Source organism: Bombina bombina, chromosome 8 (assembly GCF_027579735.1).
Source record: "Bombina bombina isolate aBomBom1 chromosome 8, aBomBom1.pri, whole genome shotgun sequence".
NCBI classification, from domain to species: domain Eukaryota; kingdom Metazoa; phylum Chordata; class Amphibia; order Anura; family Bombinatoridae; genus Bombina; species Bombina bombina.
This window is the reverse complement of record NC_069506.1, coordinates 120,229,658-120,246,103: the sequence shown is the minus strand read 5'-3', so window position 1 is coordinate 120,246,103 and position 16,446 is coordinate 120,229,658.

Here is a 16,446-nt window from a genome sequence, read left to right as displayed (position 1 = left end):
AATAGTTACCTAGTTAAAATAATTACAAAATTACCTGTAAAATAAATCCTAACCTAAGTTACAATTAAACCTAACCCTACACTATCACTAAATTAATTAAATAAATACCTACAATTACCTACAATTAAACCTAACATACACTATCAATAAATTAATTAAATACAATACCTACAAATAAATACAATGAATAAACTAACTAAAGTACAAAAAAATAAAAAAAGAACTAAGTTACAAAAATAAAAAAATATTTACAAACATAAGAAAAATATTACAACAATTTTAAACTAATTACACCTACTCTAAGCCCCCCTAATAAAATAACAAAGCCCCCCCAAAATAAAAAAAATGCCCTACCCTATTCTAGATTACTAAAGTTCAAAGCTCTTTTACCTTACCAGCCCTGAACAGGGCCCTTTGCGGGGCATGCCCCAAGAAGTTCAGTTCTTTTGCCTGTAAAAAAAAACATACAATACCCCCCCCCCCAACATTCGGCTAGTAGGCGTCGGGAGAAGAGGATGTTCCGCGTCGGATGGAAGATGATGGCTCCCGAAGAAAGAAGATTGAAGATGCCGTTGATAGAAGACTTCATCCGGATCATGGACCTCTTCAGCTCCCGCTTGGATGAAGACTTCAGCCGGATCATGGACCTCTTCAGCCCCCTGCTTGGGCTTGGATCAGGACATCGGAGGAGCTCTTCTGGATCGATCGGTGAACCTGGTATGGTGAAGATAAGGTAGGAAGATCTTCAGGGGCTTAGTGTTAGGTTTATTTAAGGGGGGTTTTGGTTAGATTAGGGGTATGTGGGTGGTGGGTTGTTATGTTAGGGGGGGCATTGTATGTTTTTTTTTTACAGGCAAAGAGCTGAACTTCTTGGGGCATGCCACGCAAAGGGCCTGTTTGGGCTGGTAAGGTAAAAGAGCTTTGAAACTTTAGTAATCTAGAATAGGGTAGGGCATTTTTTTTATTTTTTGGGGGGGCTTTGTTATTTTATTAGGGGGCTTAGAGTAGGTGTAATTAGTTTAAAATTGTTGTAATATTTTTCTTATGATTGTAAATATTTTTTTATTTTTTGTACTTTAAGTTTGTTTATTTCATTGTAGTTATTTGTAGGTATTGTATTTAATTAATTTATTGATAGTGTAGTGTTAGGTTTAATTGTAACTTAGGTTAGGATTTAATTTACAGGTTATTTTGTAATTATTTTAACTATTTTAGCTATTAAATATGTCTTCACTATTTAGTAGCTATTGTACCTGGTTAAAATAAATACAAAGTTACCTGGAAATAAAATATTAATCCTAAAATAGCTATAATATAATTATAATTTATATTGTAGCTATATTAGGATTTATTTTACAGGTAAGTATTTAGCTTTAAATAGGAATAATTTATTTAATAAGAGTTAATTAATTCGTTAGATTAAAATTATATTTAAATTAGGGGGGTGTTAGTGTTAGGGTTAGACTTAGCTTTAGGGGTTAATACATTTATTAGAATAGCGGTGAGCTCCAGTCGACAGATTAGGGGTTAATAATTGAAGTTAGGTGTCGGCGATGTTAGGGAGGGCAGATTAGGGGTTAATTACTATTTATTATAGGGTTAGTGAGGCAGATTAGGGGTTAATAACTTTATAATAATAGCGGTGCGGTCACGCTCGGCAGATTAGGGGTTAATAAGTATAGGCAGGTGGAGGCGACGTTGAGGGGGCAGTATTAGGGGTTAATAAATATAATATAGGGGTCGGCGGTGTTTAGGGGCAGCAGATTAGGGGTCATAAGTTAACGTAGGTGGCGGTCGGCAGATTAGGGGTTAAAAAAAATTAATGAGTGGCGGCGAGGTGGGGGGACCTCGGTTTAGGGGTAATAGGTAGTTTATGGGTGTTAGTGTACTTTAGAGTTACTGTAGTTAAGAGCTTTATGAACCGGCGTTAGCCAGAAAGCTCTTAACATACTGACTTTTTTCTGCGGCTGGAGTTTTGTCGTTAGAATTCTAACGCTCACTTCAGACACGACTCTAAATACCGGAGTTAGAAAAATCCCATTGAAAAGATAGGATACGCAATTGACGTAAGGGGAATCTGCGGTATGGAAAAGTCGCGGCTGAAAAAGTGAGCGTTAGACCATTTTTTTAATGAACTCCAAATACCAGAGGTAGCCTAAAACCAGCGTTAGGAGCCCTCTAACGCTGGTTTTCAGGCTACCGCCAAAACCAAATCTAGGCCATGAGAATAAAGAAAATTTGATAATAGGAGTAAATTAGAAAGTTACTTAAAATTTCATGCTCTATCTGAATCACAAAATAAAAAATTTGGGGGTCAGTGTCCCTTTAAGTAAATTAGATTAGTCTCGGCGAGCAAGGCGTCAAATTATCAGTAATCCGCCACTTCTAATGGCGGGCTAGACGTGTCTATTTCTGAGTGTTTTTTAGTGCATAGTGACAGCGGGACACCATTTCGCCCGCGGCGAGTAATAGCGAGTTTATCTGTGTCATACAATGTCGGATTAATTGATGGCTTAGTACATGGTGCTCTTTGTGCAGTGATACTTATTTAAATTAAATTATTGTAATTCGAATCCATCCTGAATCCAAATCCTTACTCATCACAAGTAAAATCCAATTGGCTAGTTTACGAGTTTTGCGGGTACAGCTATATACTGCTGAAAAATTGGCCATTGGTGTGGAATGGCCCGGGAACACATATTACGAGTCGCGGCTGTATAGCTGTAACACAAGCATTTTAGCCTGTAACGCAACGTTCATTCCACACTCAAAAAATGACGTTTGAGTGCGGGATTTTCATAGCGCCCGTATTATAGGTTGTGTGTTCAGGCTAAAAAGCTTGCGTTACAGCCTATACCGACACGAATCCATACCGCATCTGAGAGCAGTAGTTATGGATTTTTGTGCAACAAAAATGTTCCACAAAAAATCATAACTAAAATGTTACAAAGTAAACTAACACCCAAAACTACCTATTAACCCCTAAACGCCACCCTTCTGTATCGCAAACACTATAGTAAACCTATTAACCCCCTAATCTGCTGCCCCACTTACTTCACGACTATTAAATAAACTAATAAACCCGTAATCCGCCGCCCCCAACTTAGCTAACACCTAAATAAACCTATTAACCCCTAATATGCCGCTCCACGACATCGCCAAACAGTAATACCAAGTTATTATCCCCTAATCCGCCACTCCCCCGACACCTAAATAAACCTATTACCCCTCTAAACCGTCGGCCCCTCACATCGCCAACACTATAATAAAAAATTAACCCCTAAACCTCCAGCTCCCCACTTCATAACTACTAAACTAACCTATTAATTCCTAAACCGCCAGCCCCCACATCACAAAACATTATATTAAACTATTAAACCCCTAAACCTGACTTCAAATTAAAATTACAATATAACTATCTTTAAAAAAATAAAAACTTACCTGTGAAATAAAAAAACAAACAAAGTTTAAACACTATAAATTAACCTAACATATCTATTCTAATAAAATTAAAAAAACTACCAATTAAAAACCTAAATTAAAAATGAAAATCTAACATTACAAAAAATAATAAACACTAAATTACGAAAAATAAAAAAAACAACTAAGATTACAAAAATAAATGAAATTATCAAAAATAAAAACAATACACCTAATCTAATAACCCTATAAAAATAAAAAGCCCCTCAAAAACTAAAAACACCCCCTAACCTACAATAAACTACCAATAGCCCTTAAAATGGCCTTTTGTTAGGGCATTGCTCTAAGTTAAAACAACTCTTTTATCTTAAAAAATGACTGTCTCCCCCTAAAGTAACCCCACCCCAACACACCCCCCAAAATAAAAAAACCTAACTCTATAAAATACTAAAATACCCATTGCCCTAAAGGGGCATTTGTATGGGCTTTGCCCTTAAAGGGCATTCAGCTCTTTTACTGCCCTCAAAAGGGCATTCAACTCTTTTACAAGTGCCATAAACTCTAATCTTAAAAAAAAAACACCCCAAAACTAATAAAAAAACCCTAACACTAACCCCATAAAATCTACTCACGGTCCGGACCATCCATCTTCATCCAGGCGGCGACCTTCATCCATCTTGGGACGTCTTCTATCTTCATCCCGGCGGCGCGGAGCGGAAGCTATCTGATTCTTCAAATTAAAATCAGCCCAATTAGGATTAGAGCTTCTTAAATCCTATTGGTTGTTCAAAACAGCCAATAGGATGAGAGCTACTGAAATCCTATTGGCTAATTTGAACAGCCAATAGGATTTCAGAAGCGCTCATCTTATTGGCTGATTTGAACAGCCAATAGGTTTTCAGTAGCTCTCATCCTATTGGATGAATTTGAATTTCAAGAATCAAATCAGTCAATAGGAATGCAAGGTACGCCATTTTGAAACAGGTAACTTGCATTTAACTTTCAGTGCCCGGCTGTGATCGTATGAAGAGAACGCTCCGCGCATGATGTCATCTCCCTCCAGGATAGATCCGCTCCGCTGCGCTGGGATGAAGATAGAAGACATCCATGAGATGGATGAAGGTGTCGCTGCCTGGATGAAGACTTCTCGCTGCCTGGATGAAGATGGATGTACGGAATTCAGGAACCGTGAGTAGATTTTATAGGGCTAGTGTTAGGTTTTTTTTTTCAGATTAGGGCTTTGGGCACTTGTAAAAGAGCTGAATGCCCTTTTAAGGGCATTGCCCATAAAAATGCCCCTTTAGGGGCAATGGGTAGCTTAGGATATTGTAGAGTTAGGTTTTTTTATTTTGGGGGGTTGGTTGGGTGAGGGGGGTTACTTTTAGGGAGGGACTTAATAATTTTTTAAGATAAAAAGAGTTGTTTTTATTAAGATAAGAAATGTCCCAACTGCTGTTAAAATTGTGTTGTTATGTTAAAGGCTAAAAATGTGATGTTTATTTGACATATAACAAGAAATGTTCCTTTTAGTTTTTGTATGTGAAATATGATTACCATTAATAAACAAAAATTAAAAAAAAATAAAAAAAAATATGCAAAATACTTAAGAAAATACTTAATAGAAAAACAAATGCATATGAAAAGAAAGGCTATTGTAAGATGCTATACAGAGAAAGCAGCGCAATGTGTTCATTTTTTTAAGTGCACATACTGCTCACTGCTAATTTCGCCCTACACAGTGAATGTCCTTTTTCCAACGAGCTTCATTACTTTCTATAGGAGCCATCTCATCACTACCTGGGACTGCCCCCTTTTTAAGATAATTCCACCAGAACAGCACCTGTCAGTGTTGGTGTAAAAAACCTAATTAGAACCAACGAAGTTTAGATAATCAGCAACTTCATTTTGAATGTAATGTCCCTTTAAAGGGATAGTCAACACCAGAATTGTTATTGTTTTAAAAGATAGATAATCCCTTTATTACCCATTCCCCAGTTTTGCATAACCAACACAGTTATATTAATATACTTTTTACCTCTGTGATTACCTTGTATCTAAGCATCTTCTGACAGCCCCTTATCACAACATTTTATTTCTTATCTATTGACTTTCATTTTGGCCAATTAGTGCAGTGTCTGCTACAATTCACAGACGTGATCACAATGTTATCTATATGACTCACATGAACTAGCTCTCCCCTGTTGTGAAAAGCAAATAAAATAGCATGTGATCAGAGGCCGCTTTCAATGTCTTAGAAATTATCATATGAGCCTTCCTAGGTTTAGCTTTCAACTAAGAATACCAAGAGAACAAAGCATAATTGGTTATAAAAGTAAATTGGAAACTTGTTTAAAATTATATTCCCCATTTAAAACATGAAAGGTTTTTTTTTTGGAATTGACTGTCCCTTTAAGTTAAAGCTGTTTATGTTGATTTTGAACAGAAAGTGCACATTTGTGCAGTAATACTCTGTGGTATAGTAGTTTACATAGATATATTGGTGAACATTTACATGCTCCAGATTTATTTATTAATTAACAAGAACAGTACAGGAATAATCAAGTAAAATACTGTAATACATTTTGTTTTACCCTCTTAAAGCTTGCAAAGAAAAGGTGTATTTGAATTATATTTTAATAAATGTAACTATTTTTGAGAATAATAATAAATGTCTTCTTTATAAAATGAAAAAAAAAAGTTGTTTAACGTAGGGCAATGTCCTACAAAAGGCCTTTTTAAGGGCTATTGGTACTTTATTGCTGGATAAGGTGGTGTTTTTTTAGGGGGTGGCTTTTTTATTTTTATAGGGCTATTAGATTAGGTTTATTGTTTTTATTTTTGATAATATCGTTTATTATTTTTTGTAATCTTAGAGTTTTTAATTTTTCGTAATATAGTGTTTATCATTTTTTGTAATGTTAGATTTTTTTTATTTTTTTTCGTAGTATTAGGTATTTTTCAATTTTAAATTTAGGTTTTTAATTGGTAGTTTTTTTATTTTATTAGAATAGTTATGTTAGGTTAATTTATAGTTTAAACTTAGATTTTTTTACTTCACAGGTAAGTTTATATTTTATTAAAGATAGTTATAATGTAATTTTAATTTAAAGTTAGGGGGTGTTAGGTTTTGGGGTTAATAGTTTAATTTAGTGTTTTGTGATGTGGGGTGGGCAGTGGTTTAGGGGTTAATAGGTTTAGTTTAGTAGTTACGATGTGGGGGCTGGAGGTTTAGGGGTTAATACTTTATTATAGTGTTGGTGATGTGGGGGGCTGGCGATTTAGCGGTTAATAGGTTTATTTAGGTGTCGGCGATGTCGGGGAGCATTGGAATAGGGGTTAATAACTTTTATTAGTATTGGCGATGCTGGGAAGCGGCAGATTAGGGATTAATAACTTGTATTAGTGTCAGCTATGTCGGGGGGTGGCGGAATAGGGGTATTTAGACTAGGGGTTTAAATTAGGGTGTTAGGTTTAAACATAATTTTATTTTCCCAATAGACATCAATGGGTTTGCATTATGGCAATCTCCATTCCGCGATCACAGTTGTTAGTTTTTCCTCCAACACTTGCTCCCCATTGATGTCTACGGGGGAAGCGTGCACGAGCACGTAAACTCAGCCCTTGGCTTTTGTGCGGTATGGAGCTTAACCCCTTAAAGACCAAGGACGAGCCAGGCACGTCCTACATGAAGTGTCAGTTAGTGACCAAGGACATGCCTGGCAAGTCCTCTGGGGTTTCAAGCGGTGTAAGCGATCATGATCTATTCCATCCGCTTTCAAGGTATTGCAGTGAGGCATCACTGCAAAACCTTTTTTACCCACCGATGGAGAAAGGGCCAACAATCGTTGGTGGGTGGGAGCCATTGCAGGGAGGTGGGTGGGCAGCCCATCGCTGGGGGAAATGCCTCAGAAGGGGGCGGGATCGTGCGCAGGAGTGGGGGGCACCACTACACTGTGGAAAAGTATAAAAAGCGTAATTGATGGAGGGGGGGAGGGGATAAATATTATCCATAGGATCTGGGAGGGGGTGGGGGTAGGTTATGAAGGGGGGACAGCTACACTACAGAAAAAATTGTATTTTTGAAAAAAACAACTAATTATATGGCAAACTGGGTACTAGCAGACAGCTGCCAGTACCCAAGATGGGTGCAAATAGGTAGCGGGGGGGATGGTTAGATAGCTGTTTGGGGGGATCAGGGAGGTTGGGGAATCATCACTGCTGAATTTATATTTTTTTTTTAAAAAAAAACATAATTTATGTAAGAACTTACCTGATAAATTCATTTCTTTCATGTTAGCAAGAGTCCATGAGCTAGTGACGTATGGGATATACATTCCTACCAGGAGGGGCAAAGTTTCCCAAACCTCAAAATTCCTATAAATACACCCCTCACCACACCCACAAATCAGTTTAACGAATAGCCAAGAAGTGGGGTGATAAGAAAAAAGTGCGAAAGCATATAACATAAGGAATTGGAATAATTGTGCTTTATACAAAAAAATCATAACCACCACAAAAAAAGGGCGGGCCTCATGGACTCTTGCTAATATGAAAGAAATGAATTTATCAGGTAAGTTCTTACATAAATTATGTTTTCTTTCATGTAATTAGCAAGAGTCCATGAGCTAGTGACGTTAGTGACGTATGGGATAATGACTACCCAAGATGTGGATCTTTCCACGCAAGAGTCACTAGAGAGGGAGGGATAAAATAAAGACAGCCAATTCCTGCTGAAAATAATCCACACCCAAAATAAAGTTTAATGAAAAACATAAACAGAAGATTCAAACTGAAACCGCTGCCTGAAGTACTTTTCTACCAAAAACTGCTTCAGAAGAAGAAAATACATCAAAATGGTAGAATTTAGTAAAAGTATGCAAAGAGGACCAAGTTGCTGCTTTGCAAATCTGATCAACCGAAGCTTCATTCCTAAATGCCCAGGAAGTAGAAACTGACCTAGTAGAATGAGCTTGTATCCTTTGAGGCGGAGTTTTACCCCGACTCGACATAGGCATGATGAATTAAAGATTTTCAACCAAGATGCCAAAGAAATGGCAGAAGCTTTCTGGCCTTTTCTAGAACCGGAAAAGATAACAAATAGACTAGAAGTCTTCGGAAAGACTTAGTAGCTTCAACATAATATTTCAAAGCTCTAACAACATCCAAAGAATGCAACGATTTCTCCTTAGAATTCTTAGGATTAGGACATAATGAGGGAACCACAATGTCTCTACTAATGTTGTTGGAATTCACAACCTTAGGTAAAAATTCAAAAGAAGTTCGCGACACCGCCTTATCCTGATGAAAAATCAGAAAAGGAGACTCACAAGAAAGAGCAGATAATTCAGAGACTCTTCTGGCAGAAGAGATCGCCAAAAGGAACAAAACTTTCCAAGAAAGTAATTTAATGTCCAATGAATGCATGGGTTCAAAAGGAGGAGCTTGAAGAGCCCCCCAGAACCAAATTCAAACTCCAAGGAGGAGAAATTGACTTAATGACAGGTTTTATACGAACCAAAGCTTGTACAAAACAATGAATATCAGGAAGATTAGCAATCTTTCTGTGAAAAAGAACAGAAAGAGCAGAGATTTGTCCTTTCAAAGAACTTGCGGATAAACCTTTTATCTAAACCATCCTGAAGAAACTGTAAAATTCTCGGAATTCTAAAAGAATGCCAAGAAAAATGATGAGAAAGACACCAAGAAATATAAGTCTTCCAGACTCTATAATATATCTCTCTAGATACAGATTTATGAGCCTGTAACATAGTATTAATCACAGAGTCAGAGAAACCTCTTTGACCAAGAATCAAGCGTTCAATCTCCATACCTTTAAATTTAAGGATTTGAGATCCTGATGGAAAAAAGGGACCTTGCGACCAGAAGGTCTGGTCTTAGCGGAAGAGCCCATGGGATGGCAAGAGGCCATCCGGACAAGATCCGCATACCAAAACCTGTGAGGCCATGCCGGAGCTACCAGCAGAACAAACGAGCATTCCTTCAGAATCTTGGAGATTACTCTTAGAAGAAGAACTAGAGGCGGGAAAGATATAGCAGGATGATACTTCCAAGGAAGTGATAATGCATCCACTGCTTCCGCCTGAGGATCCCCGGGCTCTGGACAGATACCTGGGAAGTTTCTTGTTTAGATGAGACGCCATCAGATCTATTTCTGGAAGCTCCCACATTTGAACAATCTGAAGAAATACCTCTGGGTGAGAGACCATTCGCCCGGATGCAACGTTTGGCGACTGAGATAATCCGCTTCCCAATTGTCTATACCTGGGATATGAACCGCAGAGATTAGACAGGAGCTGGATTCCGCCCAAACCAGAATTCGAGATACTTCCTTTCATAGCCAGAGGACTGTGAGTCCCTCCTTGATGATTGATGTATGCCACAGTTGTGACATTGTCTGTCTGAAAACAAATGAACGATTCTCTCTTCAGAAGAGGCCAAGACTGAAGAGCTCTGAAAATTGCACGGAGTTCCAAAATATTGATCGGTAATCTCACCTCCTGAGATTCCAAACTCCTTGTGCCGTCAGAGGATACCCCACACAGCTCCCCAACCTGTAAGACTTGGATCTGTTGAAATTACAGTCCAGGTCGGAAGAACAAAAGAAGCCCCCTGAATTAAACGATGGTGATCTGTCCACCACGTTAGAGAGTGTTGTACAATCGGTTTTAAAGATATTAATTGAGATATCTTTGTGTAATCCCTGCACCATTGATTCAGCATACAGAGCTGAAGAGGTCGCATGTGAAAACGAGCAAAGGGGATCGCGTCCGATGCAGCAGTCATAAGACCTAGAAATTTCCATGCATAAGGCTACCGAAGGGAATGATTGTGACTGAAGGTTTCGACAAGCTGAAATCAATTTTTAGACGTCTCTTGTCTGTCAAAGACAGAGTCATGGACACTGAATCTATCTGGAAACCCAGAAAGGTTACCCCTAGTCTGAGGAATCAATGAACTTTTTAGTGAATTGATCCTCCAACCATGATCTTGAAGAAACAACACAAGTCGATTCGTATGAGATTCCTTGCTAAATGTAAAGACTGAGCAAGTACCAAGATATCGTTTAAATAAGGAAATACCACAATACCCTGTTTCTCTGATTACAGACAGAAGGGCACGAGAACCTTTGTAAAAATTCTTGGAGCTGTAGCTAGCCAAACGGCAGAGCCACAAACTGGTAATGCTTGTCCAGAAAAGAGAATCTCAGGAACTGATAATGATCTGGATGAATCGGAATATGCAGATATGCATCCTGTAATCTATTGTGGACATATAATGCCCTTGTTGAACAAAAGGCAAGATAGTCCTTACAGTTACCATTTTGAACGTTTGGTATCCTTACATAACGATTCAATATTTTTAGATCCAGATACTGGTCTGAAGGAATTCTCCTTCTTTGGTACAATGAAGAGGATTTGAATAAACCCCAGCCCCTGTTCCAGAACTGGAACTGGCATAATTACTCCAGCCAACTCTAGATCTGAAACACATTTCAGAAATGCTTGAGCTTTCACTGATTTACTGGGACACGGGAAAGAAAAAATCTCTTTGCAGGAGGTCTTATCTTGAAACCAATTCTGTACCCTGCCCCCTACCAGCTGAGCTGGAATGAGGGCCGCACCTTCATGTGGACTTAGAAGCAGGCTTTGCCTTTCTAGAAGGCTTGGATTTATTCCAGACTGGAGATGGTTTCCAAACTGAAACTGCTCCTGAGGATGAAGGATCAGGCTTTTGTTTCTTGTTGAAACGAAAGGAACGAAAACGATTATTAGCCCTGTTTTTACCCTTAGATTTTTTATCCTGTGGTAAAAAGTTCCTTTCCCACCAGTAAACAGTTGAGATAATAGAATCCAACTGAGAAACCAAATAATTTGTTACCCTGGAAAGAAATGGAAAGTAGAGTCGATATAGAAGACATATCAGCATTCCATAGTTTTAAGCCATAAAGCTCTTCTAGCTAAAATAGCTAGAGACATAAACCTGACCATCAACTCTGATAATATCAAAAATTGCATCACAAGATAAAATTATTAGCATGTTGAAGAAGAAGAAGAATATTATGAGAATCATGATCTGTTACTTGTATGTGCTAAAGTTTCCAACCAAAATGTTGAAGCTGCAGCAACATCAGCCAATGATATAGCAGGTCTAAGAAGATTACCTGAACACAGATAAGCTTTTTTTAGAAAGGATTCAATTTTTCCTATCTAAAGGATCTTAAAGGAAGTACCATCTGACGTAGGAATAGTAGTACGTTTAGCAGGGTAGAAATAGCCCCCATCCACTTAGGGATTTTGTCCCAAAATTCTAATCTGTCAGATGGCACAGGGATATAATTGCTTAAAACGTTTAGAAAGAGTAAATGAATTTACCCAAATTATTCCATTCTCTGGAAATTACTTCAGAATTAGCACCATGAACAGGAAAAAAACTTACTGGAATAACCACAGGAGATTTAAAGAACCTTATCTAAACATTTAGATTTAGTATCAAGAGGACCAGAATCCTCAATTTCTAAAGCAATTAGTACTTCTTTAAGTAAAGAACGAATAAATTCATTTTAAATAAATATGAAGATTTATCAGCATCAACCTCTGAGACAGAATCCTCTGAACCAGAAGAGTCATTAGAATCAGAATGATGTTCATTTAAAAAATTCATCTGTATAAAGAGAAGTTTTAAAAAGATTTTTTTATGTTTACTAGAAGGAGGAATAACAGACATAGCCTTCTTGATGGATTCAGAAACAAAAACTCTTATGTTATCAGGAACATTTCTGAACATTAGATATGATGGAACTGCAACAGGTTAATGGTACATTACTAAAGGAAATATTATCTGCATTAACAAGTTTGTCATGACAATTTAAACAAACAACAGCTGGAGGAACAGCTACCAAAAGTTTACAGCAGATACACTTAGCTTTGGTAGTTCCAGCAACCAGACAGCGATTTTTCCTGAAGTATCTTCTGACTCAGATGCAACGTGAGACAACTTGCAATATGTAAGAGAAAAAAAAACAAACATGGTAAAGCAAAATGATCAAATTCCTTAAATGACAGTTTCAGGAATGGGAAAAAATGCCAAGGAACAAGCTTTCTAGCAACCAGAGCAAAGAAAAATGAGACTTAAATAATGTGGAGACAAAAAGCGACGCCCATATTTTTTTAGCGCCAAATAAGACGCCCACATTATTTGGCGCCTAAATGCTTTTGGCGCCAAAAATGAGCCACGTCCGGAACGCCGACATTTTTGGCGCAAAAGAACGTTAAAAAATGACGCAACTTCCGGCGACACGTATGACGCCGGAAACAGAAAGATTTTTTGCGCCAAAAAGTCTGCGCCAAGAATGACGCAATAAAATGAAGCATTTCAGCCCCGCGTGCCTAACAGCCCACAGGGAAAAAAAGTCAAATTTTTTAAGGTAAGAAAAATAATTGATTCAAGTGCATTATCCCAAATATGAAACTGACTGTCTGAAAATAAGGAATGTTGAACATCCTGAGTCAAGGCAAATAAATGTTTGAATACATATATTTAGAACTTTATTAAAAAAGTTGCCCAACCATAGCTTAGAGTGTCACAGAAAATAAGGACTTTACTTACCCCAGGACACTCCTCTACATGTTTGTAGAAAGCCAAACCAGTACTGAAACGAAAATCAGCAGAGGTAATGGTATATATATAAGAGTATATCGTCGATCTGAAAAGGGAGGTAAGAGATGAATCTCTACGACCGATACAGAGAACCTATTGAAATAGACCCCCGTAGAAGGAGATCACTGCATTCAAATAGGCAAATACTCTCCTCACATCCCTCTGACATTCACTGCACGCTGAGAGGAAAACCGGGCTCCAACCTGCTGCGGGAGCGCATATCAACGTAGAATCTAGCACCAAACTTACTTCACCACCTCCATAGGAGGGCAAAGTTTGTAAAACTGATTTGTGGGTGTGGTGAGGGGTTGTATTTTTAGGCATTTTGAGGTTTGGGAAACTTTGCCCCTCCTGGTAGGAATGTATATCCCATTACGTCACAGCTCATGGACTCTTGCTAAATTACATGAAAGAAAAAGCGTTTTATTTTAGTACTGACAGACTTTCTGCCAGTACTTAAGATGGCGGGGACAATTGTGGAGTGGGGGAGAAAAGAGGAGCTGTTTGGGAGGGATCAGGGGGAGGCTGATCTCTACAGTACAGATAAAATTAACCCTACAAGCGCCCTACAAGCTACCTAAATAACCCTTTCACTGCTGGCATAATACACGTATGTTGCGCAGCAGCATTTAGCAGCTTCTAATTACCAAAAAGCAATGCCAAAAGCCATATTTGTCTGCTATTTCTGTACAAAGGGGATCCCAGAGAAGCATTTACAACCATTTGTGCCATAATTGCACAAGTTGTTTGTAAATAATTTCAGTGAGAAACCTAAAGTTTGTGAAAAAGTTTGTAAAAAAAATTAGCGATTTTTTTTTTTAATTTGATCGTATTTGGCAGTGAAGATAGTGGCATGAAAATATACCAAAATGGGCCTAGATCAAAACTTTGGGTTGTCTACTAAAAATATATATACATGTCAAGGGTTATTCAGGGATTCCTGACAGATATCAGTATTCCAATATAACTATCGCTAATTTTGAAAAATAAATATTTAGAAATAGCAAAGTGCTACTTGTGCTTATTGCCCTATAACCTTGCAAAAAAAAGCAAAGAACATGTAAATATTGGGTATATTCTAAACTCAGATGTTCTTTTTTAGAAACCATTTATTTTGGTTGTTTTTTGGTGGTTGTAGATGTTGTAACAGATTTTGGGGGTCAAAGTTAGAAAAAGTGTTTTTTTTTTTCAACAAATGGAAAAGTGCTTGGTCACTAAGGGGTTAAAGGGACACTAACCCAATTTTTTTTCTTTCATGATTCTGATAGAGCATCGCAATTTTAAGCAACTTTTTAATTTACTACCTATTATAATTTTTCTTCATTCCCTGCTATCTTTATTTGAAAAGAGAAAGCATCTAACCTAAGGAGCAGACAATTTTTGGTTTAGCGCTGGACAGCACTTGTTTATTGGTGCTGTCCAATCAGCAAGGGCAACCCAGGTTGTTAAACAAAAATGGTCCGGCTTCTAAACTTACATTCTTGCTTTTCAAATAAATATAGCAAGAGAACAAAAATAAATTGATAATAGGAGTAAATTATAAAGTTGCTTAAAATTGCATGCTCTGTCTGAATCATTAAAGAAAAAAATTGGGTTCAATGTCCCTTTAACGCACAGCACAAGGAGGCTTTTCAGTAACTCGTAATGGCAGAGCTATGGAGAGTGCAATAACGCAAATTTGTTGCGTTATTTTTCACCCCTGTTTAGCGCAAAACTCGTAATGTGAATTCCTTTCGGATATAAAGGCATGATGGGTATACTGTATGTTTGCTCAATGATCAATAATAATTAAAAAAAAAAATTTTTCTTTCTTTCAATATTTCCATATACTGATTGAGAAAAAATTTATGTAAGAACTTACCTGATAAATTCATTTCTTTCATATTGGCAAGAGTCCATGAGCTAGTGACGTATGGGATATACATTCCTACCAGGAGGGGCAAAGTTTCCCAAACCTCAAAATGCCTATAAATACACCCCTCACCACACCCACAATTCAGTTTAACGAATAGCCAAGAAGTGTGGGGATAAGAAAGGACCGAAAGCATCAAAATAAGGAATTGGAATAATTGTGCTTTATACAAAAAAATCAGAATCACCACAAAAAAGGGGTGGGTCTCATGGACTCTTGCCATTATGAAAGAAATGAATTTATCAGGTAAGTTCTTACATAAATTATGTTTTTCTTTCATGTAATTGGCAAGAGTCATGAGCTAGTGACGTATGGGATAGCAGATACCAAGATGTGGAACTTTCCACGCAAGAGTCACTAGAGAGGGAGATATAAAATAAAGACAGCCAATTCCGCTGAAAAATTAATCCACAACCCAAATCAAAAAGTTTTAATCTTATAATGAAAAAAAACTGAAATTATAAGCAGTAGAATCAAATGAAACAGCTTGCCCTGAAGTACTTTTCTACCAAAAACTGCTTCAGAAGAAGAGAAAACATCAAAATGGTAGAATTTATGTAAAAGTATGCAAAGAAGACCAAGTTGATCAAACAGAAACTTCATTCCTAAAAGCCCAGGAAGTAGAAACTGACCTAGTAGAATGAGCCGTAAATCCTTTGAGGCGGGATTTACCCGAACTCCACAAAAGCATGATGAATCAAAGACTTTAACCAAGACGCCATAGAAATGGCAGAAGCCTTCTGACCTTTCCTAGAACCAGAAAAGATAACAAATAGACTAAAAGTCTTTCTGAAATCTTAGTAGCTTCAACATAATATTTTAAAGCTCTTACTACATCCAAAGAATGTAAAGATCTCTCCAGAGAATTCTTAGGATTAGGACACCAAAGAAGGGACAACCAATTTCTCTACTAATGTTGTTAGAATTCACAACTTTAGGTAAAAAATTAATATGAAGTCCGCAACACCACCTTATCCTGATGAAAATCAGAAAAGGAGATTCACAAGAAAGAGCAGATAACTCAGCAACTCTTCTAGTAGAAGAGATGGCCAAAAGGGACAAACTTTCCAGGAAAGTAATTTAATATACAGAGAATGCATAGGTTTAAACGGAGGAGCCTGTAAAGCCCTCAGAACCAAATTGAGACTCCAAGGAGGAGAGATTGACTTAATGACAGGCTTGATACGAACCAAAGCCTGTACAAAACAATGAATATCAGATGATTAGCAATCTTTCTGTGAAAAAAGAACAGAAAAGAGCAGAGATTTGTCTCTTCAATGAACTTGCAGACAAACCTTTTTCCAAACCATACTGAAGAAACTGTAAATATTCTAGGAATACTAAAAGAATGCCAAGAGAATTTATGTGGAAGAACACCAAGAAAATGTAAGTCTTCCAGACTCGGTAATAGATCTTTCTAGACACAGATTTACGAG